The sequence below is a fragment of the Heptranchias perlo genome, chromosome 21, assembly GCF_035084215.1.
Source record: "Heptranchias perlo isolate sHepPer1 chromosome 21, sHepPer1.hap1, whole genome shotgun sequence".
Lineage (NCBI taxonomy): Eukaryota > Metazoa > Chordata > Chondrichthyes > Hexanchiformes > Hexanchidae > Heptranchias > Heptranchias perlo.
This window is the reverse complement of record NC_090345.1, coordinates 42,936,379-42,955,252: the sequence shown is the minus strand read 5'-3', so window position 1 is coordinate 42,955,252 and position 18,874 is coordinate 42,936,379. Positions and strand designations below refer to the sequence as shown.

The 18,874-nt window shown below is 43.4% G+C and overlaps 1 protein-coding gene across 3 annotated transcripts in view; it reads right to left on the bottom strand.

Moving 5' to 3' along the window:
• The window catches only part of LOC137340191 (protein bicaudal C homolog 1-like), a 255,822-nt gene that overhangs the window by 165,712 nt on the left and 71,236 nt on the right, over positions 1-18,874 (bottom strand). The window lies entirely within an intron of this gene.

Here is an 18,874-nt window from a genome sequence, read left to right as displayed (position 1 = left end):
CTTCACCACACGGACTGCGGCGGTTCAAGGCGGCAGCTCACCACCACCTTCTCAAGGGCAATTAGGGATAGGCATTAAATGCCAGCCTCGCCAGCCACGCCCACAGTCTGGGAATTATTTTTTTTTAAAAGGCAGCATCGTGGGAAACCTGTGAGGGAAAGCGGGGGTTACACAGTCCCAAGAAAGTTAAGATGATTGCAAAGAAAAGTAGGGAGAACACCTCCTCGAGACTGACCAACACAGATGGCAGATAATGTCCATTCAAGCCGGTTTTTATTGGTATTTTAAAAACCTGTTTTTTGTGGGGTTTATTTTTAGTGTAAATAAACAAGGAAATCGGGGGGGGGGGGGGGTAGAATTGGAGTTTTCTCCACCTCCACAAGCGCCTGCCCCCTCACTTACTTAAACTGTTGTAAACAATTTTACAACACCAAGTTATAGTCCAGCAATTTTATTTTAAATTCACAAGCTTTCGGAGGCTTCCTCCTTCCTCCTTTACCTGAGGAAGGGGGAAGCCTCCGAAAGCTTGTGAATTTAAAATAAAATTGCTGGACTATAACTTGGTGTTGTAAAATTGTTTACAATTGTCAACCCCAGTCCATCACCGGCATCTCCACATCATACTTAAACTGTGGTTACTTCCCTGATACTCATTGCTTGATAACAATAATAGTTACATTTGTACAGCACTTTGCACATTGAAACAGCACAAAGAGCTCTGCACAAAGAAGGACTTTTGAGGAGTAGTGCTCCTTGTTCACTGCTTCTAAGTAACATACGTGGACTATCACCTTTGGCAGGAGTAAATGTATCGTCTGAATAAGTATGTGCTCTAAAAACACCAAGTCCCTGTGCGGTAAGAATTTAGTTGGTGCTCCATAAGGTTGATCTGACCACTTCCAGAACCTATGATTGGGATTCGCTTGATAGGACTAAAATATATTATGCAAGATACTAAATGAAAAATTGAATCAACGTTCTTCCTAGTTTCTCCCAAGGCTCTTCCATCATTTCTTCAAAATGAGCTCACTGCACCCTCCAGGTGAATCAACAGCTGCTTACGGCAAGTAAGACTTTCATTGAGGAAATAGCATCAGGATAATGTCACGTGGCTTGGGAAGCCATCTGTTCTATGACTAGATGGACTATCACAGTGAAGGGTGCAGCGATGGACTGAAACGGCAGTAAACTGAACCATGAAACATTTTTTTTTAAAAAAGCTCCAAATTTAAATAAAGGATAAAAACTAAATGTTTCCAATTCTGGGCACCACACTTTATAAAGGCCTTGGAGAGGGTGCAGAGGAGATTTACTAGAATGCTACCAGTGATGAGGGACTTCAGTTCTGTTGAGAGACTGGAGAAGCTGGGGTTGTTCTCCTTAGAGCAGAGAAGGTAAAGTAAATAGAGGGTGTTTAAAATTATGAGGGGTTTTTATAGAATAAATAAGGAGAAACTGTTTTCACTGGTGGGTGGGTCGGTAACCAGAGGACACAGATTGAAGGTAATTAGCAAAAGAACCAGAGGGGAGACAAGGAGAATTTTTTTTTTTTTTAAACGCAGCGAGTTGTTATGATCTGGAATGCACTGCCTGAAAGGGTGGTGGAAGCAGATTCAATAGTAACTTTCAAAAAGGGAACTGGATAAATACTTGGAAGGAAAGAATTGCAGGGCCATGGGGAAAGGTCGAAGGAGTGGGACGAATTAGATAGCTCTTTCAAAGAGTCGGCACAGGCACGATGGGCCAAATGGCTTTCTTCTCTGCTGTTTCCCCTGGCTGGAGGGTCTAGAGCTAGGGGGTCATAGTCTCAAGATAAAAGAGCGGCCATTTAGGACCGAGATGAGAAAAAATGTCTTCACTCAGAGGGTTGTGAATCTTTGGAATTCTCTACCCCAGAGGGCTGTGGATGCTGAGTCGTTGAGTCTATTCAAGACTGAGATCGATCGACACTAAGGGAATCAAGGGATATGGGGCTAAGGTGGGAAAGTGGAGTTGAGGAGGAAGATTAGCCATAATCTTAGTGAATGGTGCAGCAGGCTCGAGGGGACATCTGGCCTACTCTGGTTCCTATTTCTTATGTTCTTATGATTCTATGATAAAACTTGCAAACCAGCCTCATCTCTGTCAAGTCAGGCTTTGGGCACCATCCTTGCTACTACTGATCCAGGGATCACAAAATGAATGGACTCAATGATTACATTTTCTTATCGTAACTGTTGAAATTTTATCTTTAATTTGGCCTACTCTGGTTCAGTTTCACTGAAGTTTCATTGCCGGATACTTGTCAGCTTAAGCCTCCTCACTTGAGCTGCACAATTAGAGGAGTTTCTGTGGTGTCCATTCGTGTTCGTATTTTGACTGCCGCTCCAGACCTGAGCCCTTCACTTCTATTCCCCTTTATCTTCTCTTTACCCCTCTTAGGCCCTTCTCTCCTGTATTTCCTTATGCTGCTGGGTGTCAGTTTTTATCTGGTAACGCTCCTGTGAAGCGCCTTGAGACCTTTATCCTACGCTAAAGGCGTTACATAAATGCAAGTTGTTGTTGTTAATTTATTTCTGAACTGCTACAAAAGGCCAGAGATACATTCACCCTCACTTCCAGGCAAAAAGTAAGCTTCCGTTAGCAGAGTAAGCAACAAATCAGGCACAAATCTCATTATCAGGGATTTCGTCAAGCAAAGATACAGATGGAAAATGAAACTATTAAACAAGCTTGATAAAATAATATACTTATTTAGACAGAAAGAAAGGCAAGTGGCAAACGGTAACGTTAAGTACTTTCATGTCCTAGAACAGCGAAGGTCGGGCAGTACAGCTTAGTCCCAACCTTCAACCCCCAACCCTCCCCCAACTGCACCAGTGTGGCACGTTCATTACTCAGTCCTTGCTGCTTGAGTGAAGGCTGGCTAGTGTCCAACACAAAGGAAGCTTTACAGTGTTGACTCATGCCTTCTGAGAAGTGGACTGAGATTTTCCAAACATATTTGAATAGGACCTTCAACACTGAGAGAATGTTATAGTGTCTGCTTGCAACTGGACTGGAGCTGACGGGAACGTCAGTGGATAACATGGGACAACATGCCTACTTTTTTTTAAAAATTGTAAAAAAAGTCAACAATACCAAAATCACACCAATTTTTTTGCACAAGTTGATACTGTGTCAGCTGTGGCTCAGTTGGTAGCACTCTCGCCTCTGAGCCAGAAGGTGGTGGGTTCAAGTCCCACTCCAGAGACTTAAGTACATAATTGAGCCTGACACTCCCAGCGCAGTACTAAGGGAGTGCTGCACGGTCAGAAGTGCCGCACGGTCAGAAGTGCCGTCCTTCAGATGAGATGTTGAACCGAGGCCCTGTCTGCCCGCGCAGGAGAATGTAAAAGATCAAGTGGCACTATTCAAAGAAGAGCAGGAGAGTTCTCCCCAGTGTCCTGCCCAATATTTATCCCTCAACCAACATCATTAAAAAAAACAGATGATCTGGTCATTATCACATTGCTGTTTGTGGGACCTTGCTGTGTGTAAATTGGCTGCCTTGTATCCTACAGTTCAACAGTGTCTACACTTCAAAAAGTACTGCATCGGCTGTAAAGCTCTTTGGGACATCCTGAGGTCATGAAATTTACTGGAGTCAGTCAGAAGAGAACAATACGGACCAGATTCTCTGGAGTCAATGGTGCCACTCACTCACAGCTGGACGCAATTGATGCTGCTTATTAAGAAAAAGGACACAACAGAAGACACAAGTCAGCTCACCGAGTACTTTTCTGACTTAGAGCCCTGGCCAGTTGCCCCTGTGGTGTGGTAACAACACACCAGCCACTCCGCATGGTGGGGTTTTGTTCTTAGTGCAATATCTGCATGGCCCAAATATCCCAATATTGGTGCTCCAGCAATACAGCGAGAGGGGAACCATCGTTCAGGCCTAAACCGGCTGAAACCTAGTTACAGCTGCCACTCTCAGGCAAATTAGCTGGAAAGTTGCATTCAGCCCAACTTAAACAAAAGAGAGAAGTGTACAGAAATAATAAATAGTTCTTGGTGTCTGAATGCAGAAATAGGAATGAAAATCTACCTCCAGATTTTAAAATATCTCACCTTGCAACGAGAACAGGGCAGCAATACCTGCCCTTTCACCTCCTCCCTTCCCACTGTCCAGGGCCCCAAACACTCTTTCCAGGTGAAACAGCGATTCACTTGTACTTCTTTCAATTTAATATACTGTATTCGTTGCTCACAATGCGGTCTCCTCTACATTGGAGAGGCCAAACACAGATTGGGTGATCACTTTGCTGAACATCTCAGCTCAGTCTGCAAGTGTGACCCTGACCTGCCGGTCGCTTGTCATTTTAATTCGATGTCCCACTTCCTCTCTGTCCTTGGCCTCTTACACTGTTCCAATGAAGCTCAACAGAAGCTCAAGGAACAGCACCTCATCTTTTGTTTAGGCACTTTACAACCTTCCGGACTCAACATTGATTTCAATAACTTCAGACCATAACCACCGCTCCCATTTTTTCAGACAGCAGGTGCTGGTAATGGTTCTGCTGTTGCCATTTACAGCTTCTCCAGACCCATCTTTTGTTTCTTAACCTGTCCCATTACCATCGTCCTTGCCTTGCACCATCATTTGTCATTTAATCACTTGTGCCCTCCACCCTATCAGGGGCCTTCCCTTTTGTTCTTTCCCCTCCTTAGCTCTGTACTTGCTTAAAAACTGTTTAATCTTTAACATCTTCCAGTTCTGACGAGAGGTCATCGACCTGAAACGTTAACTCTGTTTCTTTCTGTACAGATGCTGCCTGAGTTGCTGAGTATTTCCAGCATGTTGTGTTTTTATTATTGAATATGACTGAGAGATTGCTCACATCAGGACTAAACTCTCCCAGTTTTAAACGAGGCTTGGAATGGCTTTTGTTCTTCAAACATCATGTCATGGTAGTTATGCCAATTGGTCCAAGTACATCAAGGCTGAAAGTTCTGTTTTAATTTGGTGATGTTTACCATAATAAAAGTATTATAATGAATCATAGGCAGCTCAGAAGTACCAAAGATCACAAACAAGCTACACAATACTCAGGCCAGTTCTCTTCCTATTCACATCACAAAGAGTCCCCTGAACAGTTTGAAGTTCAATACAGAGGCATCACATTCAGCCCTCTCACCCCCTCCTTCTCCCCTGAAGGAGCCGACTCACCCGAGAGTAACAGAAGCCTCATCCAAGAGGTCATTCTTCCACCATGTCTAAAGTCCAATGTCAGCTGGGTCAGTTGGTCATGCACCCGTTTCAGCTGTGGCTCAGTGGGTAGCACTCTCGCCTCTGGGTCAGAAGGTTGTGGGTTCAAGTCCCACTCCAGAGACTTGAGTGCAAAATCTAGGCGGACACTCCAGTGCAGTACTGAGGGAGCGCTGCACTGTCGGAGGTACCGTCTTTCGGATGAGACGTTAAACCGAGGCCCCCGTCTTGCCTCTTAGGTGGATGTAATAGATCCCGTGGCATGATCATATCTGTGCCTTTTTTAAGTGCCTTGCTTGTTTTCTAGGCTTCTAGCTATGCGCAAAGAAAAACTAATTTTTGCTTCTTTTGCCAAACTTACCTGATCATTTTGGAGTCCAATATAACCTCCCCCACCAAACCCCGATTCTTGACACGAAAAAGAGAACCTGATAAACAAATGATAAAACCCTAGATTTTTAAATCAAGAATAAAAAATAGACTCCAATGATCCTCAGAGATGGCTGATGGGAAGAAAGCTAAGAGTAGGCATAAAATTAAGGGTCTCAGACTGGAACAATGTGGTGAGTGGTGTTCCACAGAGGTTGGGTTGGGGCTGTTCTTATTTACTTGTCTACATATAAATATTCTGGAATTAGGAAGGCAGAAAGAGCAGAGTTCTCATGTACCCTGGTGCCCTCTCATTGATATGAACTATGCAGCTCCTTGATTATCACTGTGGGAATCCTGATAGGACACTTGAACATCACTGAAATATTTTATGGGAAATAGGGGAAAGAGAGATTTTACTAACAAGTTTCCTTTTTAATAGATGTCTAATCATTAATAGTATGTCAATAGAATTCTTAGCTTATCATTCTAGTTATCAAAACACTGAAGGGCATCTAAAAACATTAAAGTGACAGAAGATAATAAATATACTTGTCCTTCATTACCCCTCATGAAAAAAATGCTTTGTAGTTTTTATCAAAAGTTACTGGTTGCAGAAATTCATTCCGATGGTTTGAGAAATGTGATGGATCTCTTTCTTCATAGTACAGTCTGAGGAAATCCATTTGGTTTGATTTTTTCTTCTCGGGCTTAATTCCAGCAAAATATATTGTTTATCAAAAATGTAAATGTTTAACAAGGCTAACTTACAGACCAGATTACACTGCCAAACATTAAATTATCATCAAAAGTGATAGGGAATTCCTTGAAATGAGGCAAGTGAAAGAGTTAAACTATAGACCTCCGCAGGGGGGGGGGTGGAGATCATCATTTGTAACTTGGTGGCCTTCAGAACAGTCACCGAATGGAACTGTTAAACGCCCTCGGATGTGTTAACATTGCATCTCCAGGTCAGCTGAATGACTGTGCAGGAAATACTATACAAACCCTGCCTGTTCTCACAGGCCCCGTGTCTCACAATGCATCCCCACTTCTGGCCTGCATTAAAACAAGAGAGAAAGATGTACAGAGAGATTCTACAACTGCGTGCTGCAATTGAACCAATCTGGAGTGAGCAAAAAAAAAAAATTGACATTCAGTTTATTTTGTGAATGAGAACCATTCCACAAATTGTGGTTTTTCCCTGCGGTGTACTTTGGTGATAAGACAAGTACCAGCAAATATGAATGATGTAATTTTTTTTTGTTGGCTTTTCTGAGGATTAAAATATGTACGGAGAACTATTAATTCTCTCTATATCAAATGAGAATGAACCCCCTCTTAGCTCTCTCTGCTAAGAGATACAGCTATGCAATACAAGTACATGGTGACAATGACTAGCCAAAGGATAACCTCACACCTGTCTGATCTAATGCTAATAACACACAGCACAACTTGCACTGCAAGCAACACGATTCAGACTTACATGGGACCATTGGCATCGCCCATGCTTCTCCCTCACCTATTTCCACATCAAGAACCATGATACTATACAGTGAACTAATGGTCCAGTTTGATCATTCTTGTACCTGTCAATCATCACAGTCTTGGTTTGTTGGGACAGCCCAATGTGACACTGTTTCCCCCCACCGTCATTAACCCATGACCAACACAACCCCATATTAGAAGAAAAAAAAATTCACCAAACGTTGTGATCACTCACATGGTTTTTAAGAAGATAAATGAACTGGAAATTCAGAAATTGTCTGATCTTTCCCCCCACCCCAAATCAGTCACCAAATTTTGCAAAAAAAAATCTTTGGATTTAAGTGGTTTTAAAACTGCAAAACTTCTGCTTGGTTATGACACAAAAAGTAGTTTTTGTTATTTCAATTCCACCTTGAAGTGATCGTTTTCCTCCCTACAGATTAATGAGCAGTCGGAATGTGGCGTCACCTTTCCAAATATTTTGAGGCCGACATTCAATTCTCGCCACATGCTGATTTTAATGGAACTTGTGTAGATTTCACAAGATTCCAGGAAATAAGTTACAAGGACTGTAACCCAATCAAGGAGGTTCTCAGGTCAACTCATAAACTGCAGGGAAGTTTCAGGAATGTCATCTGAACCCCTGGGGTTAGACTGCAAACTTAAATCACTCTTCGGGGTAGGGCTTGTTTTTTTACAATTTGTGATTTCCCATCATTTTTCGTCTAGAGAAAGGAAGGAAAAGGAAGAAGAAGAAAAAGAATGTGACATCAGGACATCCCAAACCGCTTAACAGCCAATCAAGCACTTTTGAACTGTAGTCACTGCACAGAATGACCGGTGAGAAGACCACACGGGCACACAGCTGGACAGAATGACCGGTGAGAAGATCATACGGAGACACGGCTGGACAGAATGACCGGTGAGAAGATCACACGGAGACACGGCTGGACAGAATGACCGGTGAGAAGATCACACGGAGACACGGCTGGACAGAATGACCGGTGAGAAGATCACACGGAGACACGGCTAGACAGAATGACCGGTGAGAAGATCACACGGAGACACGGCTAGACAGAATGACCGGTGAGAAGATCACACTGAGACACGGCTGGACAGAATGACCGGTGAGAAGATCACACTGAGACACGGCTGGACAGAATGACCGGTGAGAAGATCACACGGAGACACGGCTGGACAGAATGACCGGTCAGAAGACCACACGGAGACATGGCTGGACAGAATGCGCGCACTACCTTGGTGCTGTCCTGCACTATGGCCTTTGAACCTTGACCTTGCTTGCTCAACTTGAAACAAACAGTAGTAGCAGCTTCTTTTAACTTTAATTTCCAAAAGGTGAAGAAAACGTAAGGATTAAAATACCAGAGCATATATTTCTCTGATTATATTCCAGGGTGACCCTGCAGTGCTCCACAACCCCCACCCCCTCCTCCCTCACCCCAAGGGGAGGCGAGCGTTGAATGTCCTTTGCAGCTATTAAAATTTGTCCACTCTGCAAAAACAAGGCTCTGTAAATTTTCAGCACTGATTAAGACCAGCAGTGTCCTTGCTGCAATGTTTTTGCTTAATTGTGTCACACACCAGCATCTTTCTATTGAGAGCTTACTCCAATTCCTTGTTTTTTTCTTTCAGCGTTACACTTCTCCACATTAAATTAGCATCTTCCACTTGTCTGCCTATTCCAGTAAACTATCTAATCCCCCGAAGTCTCCAACAGTTGTCTTCACTGTTTGCCAAGTCCCCAACTTTTGTGTCAGGAACAGATTTCGAGATTGTGCTTTCTATGCCCAAGTCCAAATCATCTATATATACGGAGAACAAAAGTGGACCCAGTACTGGCCCTTGGGGTACACCACTTCATACCTTTCTCCTGTCCAAGCTGCACCCATTTACATTAACCCTTTGTTTGCTGTGTCAACTAACATTCTATCACTACTTTATATTGCCTCTTATACCATAGGTCTGAAAAGAAACAGACTAAGAAATGAAAGAACTTGCATTTATACAGCACCTTTCATGACCTCAGGATGTCCCAAAGCACTTTACAGCCAATGAAGTACTTTTGCTTCATGACTTTTTGTAGTCATTATTGAAATGTAGGAAACGCGGCAGCCAATTTGCGCACAGCAAGGTCCCAGACACAGCAATGTGATATTGGTCAGATCATCTGTTTTACGGATGTTGGCTGAGGGATAAATATTGGCCGGGACAGCAGGGAAAACTCCCTGCTCTACTTAGAAAGGCGCCATGGGATCTTTTACGTCAACCTGAGAGGCAAGACGGGCCTCGGTTTAATGTCTCATCCAAAAGACGACATCGTCAGCAGTGCAGCACCCCCTCAGTATTGCACTGGAATGTCAACCTGGATTATGAGCTCAAGTCTCTGGGTGGGAGTGCTACACACTGAGCCACAGCTGACACCAAATGTGGAAGAGAAAGACAGACACAAAAAGAGGCAAGAACTCCCAAAATTGCATGTTTTAGGCACTTTTTATTGCTGCGGGGCCATCAGCAGCAGTAACACAATAATCCTGTCAACGCCACCTGACGTAAAGGAGACCAAGTCCAACAACATCTATAACCCATGAGTGGCCACTGGAGGAGCAGACGGTGGTGGAAATCTGGAACTCAAAAGGCTGTTGAGGCTGGGAGTCAAATGAAAATTTCAAAACTGCGATTGAAAGATTTTTGTTAGGCAAGGGTATCAAGGGTTATGGAACCCAGGTGGGTAAATGGAGTTGGGATACAGATCAGCCATGATCTGATTGAATGCAGGAACAGGCTCGAGGGGCTGAATGGCCTACTCCTGTTCCTCTGTTCCTAGAAGATATGTGTCTTCTCTCCCACAATACCAGCACCACCCAGCAAAAATAAAGAAGGGAAAGGACCACTTCACGCAGACACTGCAGGCCTCTGCCGATGTTTCAGTTCCACTCTCATGGCTCCCTAATGTACAATACGAAACTGCTTTTGAACGAACCATTGTCTAAGGGGAGAAGACTTCCCATTTCCCTGTTTTGGTGTAACCCGGAGCTATACCTTTCCTTCCTGAGTTAAGCTGGCACCTGCCTCAAATAAGAGATGGAAGCCTCAGGTACACGGAGATTTATTTCTTAATGTGTACTCCTTCATTAATTGCTGCCTCTAATCCTCAGTCCATCAATGGCAGATTTATGTTGGGAGGACATCCCCTGAGGTACTGACTCCCAGCCCAGTTACTATTGAGATCATCCTGTTTATAAGTATAAACTTGTACACGTGGATCTGTTTTGAAGTCACTATTTGTAACTGTTAGTTCAGTGATAAAACCTTGTTCAGTGGCTGGGAGCTGTGTGTGAAGCAAAAAAAACAGCAAACAACCAAAGTGACCCAACAAAATCAACCAACAAACCACCAAAAGGAACTTGCATTTATACAGTACCATTCACGATCTCAGGACGTCCCAAAGCACTTTACAGCCAATGAGGTTTTTTTTTTGAAGTGTAGTCACTGGTGCAACGTAGGGCTACGTGACAGGCAATTTGTGCTCAGGAAGGTTCCATGAACACTAATTAAATAAATTACCCAATCATCTGTGTTTGAGGGTGTTCTTTGAGGGATAAATATTGGCCAGGCCACCGGGAGAACGCCCCTGCTCTTTTTCAAATAGTGCCATAGGATCTTTTATGTTCACCCGAGAGGGCAGACGTGGTCTCAGTTTAACATCTCATCTAAAAACAGCACCTCCAACATTGTAGCACTCCCTCAGGACTGCCCTGAAGTTTCAGCCTGGATTATGTGCTCAAGTCTTCAGAGTGGGACTTGAACTCCACACAAGACTCTACATTGCTACCACTGAACCACGGCTGACAGCGATTGGGCCACTAGGTGGAGGGCTGGAAGGCCGAGGCCATGGAAGGGTCTGAAGATAAGGACAAGGATTTTAATACACCGGCTGATGAGGAGCCTGTAAAGGACACCACGGATGAGGATGATGGATGAGCAGGACTTCATGTGGGACAGGATATGGCTAGCTAACTTTTGGACAAAGTTGGAAGTTATGGAGGATGGAAGGTGGGAGGCCAGGAGGGAGGACACTGAAGAAATTCAGCCCACAAGTGACAAAGGTGTAGATAAGAGTTTCAGCTGCAGGGCTGATTCAAGAGTTGGGAAGCATGCAATCGTGTGTCTGCAGATGATGTCATCATGGATGGAGATGGACGGCAATGGTTCAGACACTCAACCCATCGGCGGTGTATATATATATATATATATAGTCAGCAAGTTCTTATTTATCTGCTTAGATCCAAACCCTCTTAGGTTTCCAGACAAATAGATCTATTGGTTACAGGTAGCATAACAGTTGCATCAGCCAATCAACTCATACTGATTAAAGACAACTTCTGCAATTGAAATCAGAGAACCACTTGGATTTGGGGTCAAAGCTCATCTGCTTCTTCAATTAACAATGAAGCAAAACAATTTTAAATTTCCGACAGTCAACTAAAGTGTGAAGAAGTGTAAAGTGAACTTGCAGCAACCCAGAGACACCAATTTCTCAAGTTACCTACAGGGTCCGAAGTTGCTGAGTTAGTATTTTGACAACTTCCACATTTGTACAGTATCAAATGCACAAAGCCATTGCCCAGACTGTGAATACTGTCCAAGAGGTCTGTAACATTTCAATGCTTGACTGATGGAATATTTTCAAAGACTATGCACTGATGAAGACTGACACCATAAATAATGGCAGGGTCGCTGGTGCCAAAACGTTCAAGAGCGTAGTCACATTTTCTTTGGCCCAGCAAAGTCCAATACTTTCCAAGTCATTCAGAATCGAATTACTAAATTCACAAAAAAAAAATATTCAGACGCGAAACAGAAAATTATATTTGATGTCTATACAGGCTTTCTGAATTAACCCCCGGACTTGTGCCAGCAGTGCTGCTCGAAACTATCCAGCCTGGAACAACATATGAAGGCAAAGTATGTGGAGAACTTGGCTACCAAGCGCTGCTTGATAACATCTGAATCTTTACAATACTGATCAGCAGGCTCAATGTTTTTCAGATGGAGAAGATCGGGAAATGTCCATAACCCTTTGGTAATGTGCACCTCTGAAAACTCACATTTACACCAAAGATCGAGACTCACCATCAAGGGGTACGGTAGTTATGTTACTGCACTAGTAATCCCGAGGCCTGGACTAATAATCCAGAGAATGGGAGTTCAATCCCACTGTGGCAGTTTGAGAATTTGAATTCAGTAAAAAAAAAATGTGGAAATAAAAAGCTGGTATCAGTAGAAGTGACCATGAAGCTGTCGGATTGTGGTAAAAACCCAACTGGTTCACTAATGTCCTTTAGGGAGCAAACCTGCCGTCCTTATCCAGTCTGGACTCCAGTCCCACACCAATGTGGTTGACTCTTAATTGCCCTTTGAAGTGGCTTAGCAAGCCACTAAGATGTATCAAGCCATTACAGCATTGTGGGAGCACGTTCGTCACACAGACTGCAGCAGTTCAAAAAGAAGGCCCACTACAACAGTAATTAGGGCAACTATGGATGGGCAATAAATGCCGGCCTTGCCAGTGATGCCCTCATCACGAGAATAAATTTTTTTTTAAATCAAGATTCTTTTTTTACATCAAGCCTCTCTGAAGTGCCTTGGGACATTTTTCTATATTACAGACACTATACAAATGCAAGTTGTTACGGTAACAGAAAAAAGATCAATCATTTACTACGGAATTGGACCAACCTGAATTTCTTCTGTCATTTAGAGTCATACAGCACGGAAGGGAGGCCATTCGGCCCATCATGCCTGTGTTGGCTCTTTGACACAGCTATCCAATTAGTCCCACTTCCCTACTCTTTCCCCATAGCCCAACAAATTTCTCCCCTTCAAGTATTTATCCAGTTCCCTTTTGAAAGTTACTATTGAATCTGCTTCCACCACCCTTTCAGACAGTGCATTCCAGATCATAGTAACTTGTTGCCTAAAAAAAATTCTCATGTCACCTCTGGCTCTTTTGCCAATTACCTTAAATCTGTGTCATCTGGTTGTTGATCCTTCTCCCAGTGGAAACAGTTTCTCCTCATTTACTCTATCAAAGCCCTTTTCAATGCTTCAATAAAATCTCCCCTTAACCTTCTTTGCTCTAAGGAGAACAATCCCAGCTTCTCCAGTCTCTCCACGTTACTGAAGTCCCACATCCCTGGTGCCATTCTAGTAAATCTCCTCTGCACCCTCTCAAGGCCTTGACATCCTTCCTAAAGTGTGGAGCCCAGAATTGGATACAATGCTCCAGCTGAGGCCTAACCACTGTTTTATAAAGGTTTAGCATAACTTCCTTGCTTTTGTTTGCCTATGTCCTCCTAAAGTCTGCTACTATCCTTCTCACTGTTTACTGCTTTTCCGAGTTTCGTGTCATCTGCAAACTTTGAAATTATACCCTGTATACCCAAGTCCAGGTTATTAATACATATCAAAAAGAGCAGTGGTCCTAATGCCAACTTCCCTCCAGTCTGAAAAACAACCATTCACCACTATTCTCTGCTTTCAGTCCCTCAGCCAATTTCATATCCACACTTCCACTGCCACTTTAATTATACTAACCAGCCTATTATGTGGCACCTTATCAAATGCCTTTGAAAGTTCATATACACATCAACTGCACTATCCTCATCAACTCTCTCCGTTACTTCATCAAAGAACTCAATCGAGTTGTTCAAACATGATTTGCCTTCAACAAATCCATGCTGGCCTTCATTTATTAACCCACATTTTCCAAGTGACAATTCATTTTGTCCCGGATTAGTGTCATTCAATTTTATTTAATTATTGACACACTGAGCACTGATGGTGTCACCAGGGGAATGAACTCAGTGCCAGGAGGGCACTAAATTACCGCTCACGCACTCTACAACTCTCTGCCCTGTGACAGCATCAGTGAGCTCTTCGAGCTTGTATTGACAAAGAGGTGACCAGGACTCACTGCTTAAACATCACGGGGCAAATTTTCCTGTTCCTGCGTCTGAACATATTGGATCATCTGGGTTCAATAGGTGGACGAATGTCAGGCAGGCAGGAATGCAAGGGCTATTACCCAATCTTTTTTTAATCAATTAAAATTTTTTTTTCGTTCATGGGATGTGGACACCGCTGGCAAGGCCAGCATTTATTGGCCTTGAGAAGGTGGTGGTGAGCTGCCTTCTTGAACCGCTACAGTCCGTGTGGTGAAGGCTCTCCCCACAGTGCTGTTAGGTGGGGAGTTCCAGGATTTTGACCCAGCGACAATGAAGGAACGGCGATATATTTCCAAGTCAGGATGGTGTGTGACTTGGAGGGGAACGTGCAGATGTTGTTCCCATGCGCCTGCTGCTCTTGTCCTTCGAGGTGGTAGAGGGCGCGGGTTTGGGAGGTGCTGTCGAAGAAGCCTTAGTGAGTTGCTGCAGTGCATTCTGTGGATGGTACACACTGCAGCCACAGTGCGCCGGTGGTGAAGGGAGTGAATGGTTAGGGTGGTGGATGGGGTGCCAATCAAGCGGGCTGCTTTGTCCTGGATGGTGTCGAGCTTCTTGAGTGTTGTTGGAGTTGCACTCATCCAGGCAAGTGGAGAGTATTCCATCACACTCCTGACTTGTGCCTTGTAGATGGTGGAAAGGCTTTGGGGAGTCAGGAGGTGAGTCACTCGCCGCAGAATACCCAGCCTCTGACCTGCTCTTGTAGCCACAGTATTTATATGGCTGGTCCAGTTAAGTTTCTGGTCAATGGTGACCCCCAGGATGTTGATGGTGGGGGATTCGGCGATGGTTATGCCGTTGAATGTCAAGGGGAGGCGGTTAGACTCTCTCTTGTTGGAGATGGTCATTGCCTGGCACTTGTCTGGCGCGAATGTTACTTGCCACTTATCAGCCCAAGCCTGGATGTTGTCCAGGTCTTGCTGCATGCGGGCACAGACTACTTCATTATCTGAGGGGTTGTGAATGGAACTGAACACTGTACAATCGTCAGTGAACATCCCCATTTCTGACCTCATGATGGAGGGAAGGTCATTGATGAAACAGCTGAAGATGGTTGGGCCTAGGACACTGCCCTGAGGAACTCCTGCAGCAATGTGCTGGGGCTGAGATGATTGGCCTCCAACAACCACTACCATCTTCCTTTGTGCTAGGTATGACTCCAGCCACTGGAGAGTTTTCCCCCTCATTCCCATTGACTTCAATTTTACTAGGGCTCCTTGGTGTCACACTCGGTCAAGCAGTGGAGCGGGGCCCAGGAACGGGGGTGTGAGCAGGGTGATTTTCATCCACACAGATGGTGCACTAATGGTTGACAGGTATGGAGGACAGAACTGAAGACCAATGTAGACGAGAGTAGAACAAAAGTACACCACTTTATGACTGGCTTTTAAGAACACAATAGTCACAAGTTACTGGTCTGCTTAACCAAGTTCGAGTAAAAATTTCTCATTGAGTCATTGAGCAACGAGTATAAATATTACCCAGGTGACCATCCATGTCTCTTTGAGGAAAGGCCTTACAGAAAGTTCTTGACCAACTTGGCAATATTGGAGAGGACAGAAGACTTCAAACACACCATGGCCTTTCAATAAGCGGATCTTTGAAATGTTTGACCAGTGAGACCTTCCCATGTATCAAAATCACACTGTTTAAGTACTTCAAAATTATCCTTATTAAAAATGATTGTCAAGACATGTAGTGCATCACTGTTTGGATTCTGCCAAATGGGTCTGTTGCTACTAGTAACAGCTTAGGCTCTTCGAAGATTCCTACAGTCAGTTGCTCTGTGGGAAGAGAAAGAAGTAAGGAAAAAGGCTTGTAGTAAACCGAAGTATGTGTCAAATTGGGGTCTTTAAATGAGAATCGTATGGAGGAAAATGTGAGGAAATTTTCAGAGACACACTTAGACAGTTTCTCCAGTGGGTCTCCAAACTAACGATGATGAGTGCTATTAGACCACAGGGCACTTCAAATTCATTCTGCTATGACTCAATTATGTGATGGACAGAGACTGAGTGCAGTTTTATGTGCTGAATCTAACCATGCACTCTTTTAAAATAAAGACGACTAAAATTGCTTTTACAGGGCACCTCGACTCAAACTACTGTCGGCCTTTACTATAAACTGATGCATTCTGAATTTCAATAAGATGTGGTTAGTTATTAAACAGCCCGACTCAGCAATCTTCACAGCTCTTAAACGTCTAAGTGTTTTCCATAGTAAACACTTATAGGGGAGAATGCACAAACAGGTGATTCCCAGAAGCTTATTTCTCCAGACTCCAAGTTGAATAGCAGGTGGTTTCAAGATACTTTGAGAGATTCCACATAAAAGAGTTACCCTGGTATGAAATGCTGGCATTTATTCTGGGTTCATCTCGGTCGGTCCTACGTGCTTCTCAAATAATTTTCTATCCCTACAAAAAAATATATCAAGCAGCACCAATACAGCAACACTGGAAGCCTTCAGTTATTACCATTTCTGAACATGCCCATTACCTGTGCCGCTTGAGTTTTAACCAATCTGCTACACACTCTGAAAATCATTCTCAACTCATTACTTAGTCCTGGCTAAGTGATTTAAATAGTCAACAACCTGACAATGGGCAATGTGGGGGTTTACAATAAATGTGTACGAGGCAAAATTTAAAATAAAAGCAAATGAAAGTTATGTGGAGAGGCTAGAGAAGCTGGGATTGTTCGCTTTAGGGCAGAGAACGTTAAGGGCAGATTTCATGGAGGTGTTTAAAATTCTGAAGGATTTTGATAGAGTAAATAAGGGTCGGTAACCAGGGGACACTAATTTAAGATAATTGGGGAAAAATCCAGGGGGGAGATGAGGAGAAATTTCTTTACGCAGCAATTTGTTATGATCTGAAATGCACTGCCTGAAAGGGCGGTGGAAACAGATTCAATAATAACTTTCAAAAGGGAATTGGATAAATACTTGAAGGGGAAATAATTGTAGGGCTAAGGGGAAAAAGAGCAGGGGAGTGGGACTAATTGGATAGATCTTTCAAAAAGCCAGCACAGGCACAATGGGCCGAATGGCCGCCTTCTGTGCTGTATGATTCGATGTGACCCAGTGCAGTAAACATTTTACTTGCTATATCCAGAAGGGTGCGCATTTAAAGAAACAGCTCTTCCAAAATTATTCCCCTTGGTTAGTCACAATTAAACAGCGCTGAGAAGTCAAGTCATTGGGGTTTTCAATACTCAGTGTTCTGAACAATATGGGAGGTGTTTACTTATTGACAGGAAGCACGTCCAAGTTTGGATGCAATATTTGCATCAAAGATTGGCCCGGTCACAATGTAACCATTTCAGTTTTGGGAATCAACCTTTAAAAGGTGCTTTTGAGCCATCGGAAACCATTTCTCAACTAACGAAAAGGTGCCCCCACTTCCAAAACAGACGGTAGAGGCAAGGAGGCAGGCGAAGTTCAAAGGGGAATAAAGCATTTTATGTTTAAAGGTTAGGAGAATAAAATTTAAGTTGAAATTTAAAACAGACAGACGAAAAGTAGAGGAGAAAAAAGATAGAAAAAAAAGAGAGGCCAATACTGGTTAAAATGCTGAAATGTTTATTTTTTAATACAACATTGTGGCCAGATTTTCTTTTTATTCATTCTCGGGATGTGGGCGTCACTGGTAAGGCCGGCATTTATAGCCCACACCTAGCTGCCCTGAGAAGGTGGTGATGAGCTTTTTTCATGAGCCTTTGGTAGTGGTTTGATACAACTGAGTGGCTTTCAAGGCCACCTTAGAGGGCAGTTAAGAGACAACCACATTGGTGTGGGACTGGAGTCACATTTAGGCCAGATCGGGTAAGGACGGCAGGTTCCCTTCCCTAAAGGACATTAGTGAACTAGATGGGTTTTTACGACAATCCGTTATCTTCATGGTCACTTTTATGGACAGGTGTTTAGTAGTATGGAGTCAATATTCCAGTTGTAACATTGCACAAAATCTTGGTTGACACTTCAATGCAGTACTGAGGGAGTGTGGCACTGTCAGAGGTGCCGTCTTTTGAGTTTTTCATTAAACAGAGGCCCTGTCTGCCTCTCTGGTGGTAAAAGATCCCATGGCATTATTTCAAAGATGAGCAGAGGAGTTCTCCCCTGGCCAATATTTATACCTCAACCAACACCTAAAAACTGATTATCTGGTTATTACCATATTACTGTTTGTGGGATCATGCTGTGCGCAAACTGGCTGTCACATTTCCTACATTACAATAGTGGCTACATTTCAAAAATACCTCATTGGCTGAGAAGCAATTTGGGATGTCCTGAGGTCAGGAAAAGTGCGATATAAATACAAGTCTCTTTCTTTCATCTACTGTCTGAACAGCCTTATCAAATGTAATCATCTTGATTTCAGCGTCACACTCAGTGAACAAAAACAAAGAGAAATAGCCAGCCCAGGATGAGAGGAGTTTCTCTGAACCTGCCAACAGCCTAAGGGTCAGTTACCCAAAGTATTCGATCCAAAATAAAAGCACAGCCTATGGAGCACAAACCCTTTGAAATCATAACAGATTGATAAAGACATACTTTTCCCAGCAAGTGAATGCTGCTTTGAAGAACTTTGTCCTTCGTCCCTGATCAGTTGAACATTATTACACATTTTCCTAAAGAGTAATTAATTCCAGTTACAGATTTCAGTTACATATAACTGCTCCTTCTTTATAGCATCTATGCCTGAAACCTCACAGGCAGCTGATTTTATATTAAAAACAGAAAGACTCCATTTCACCCCCAG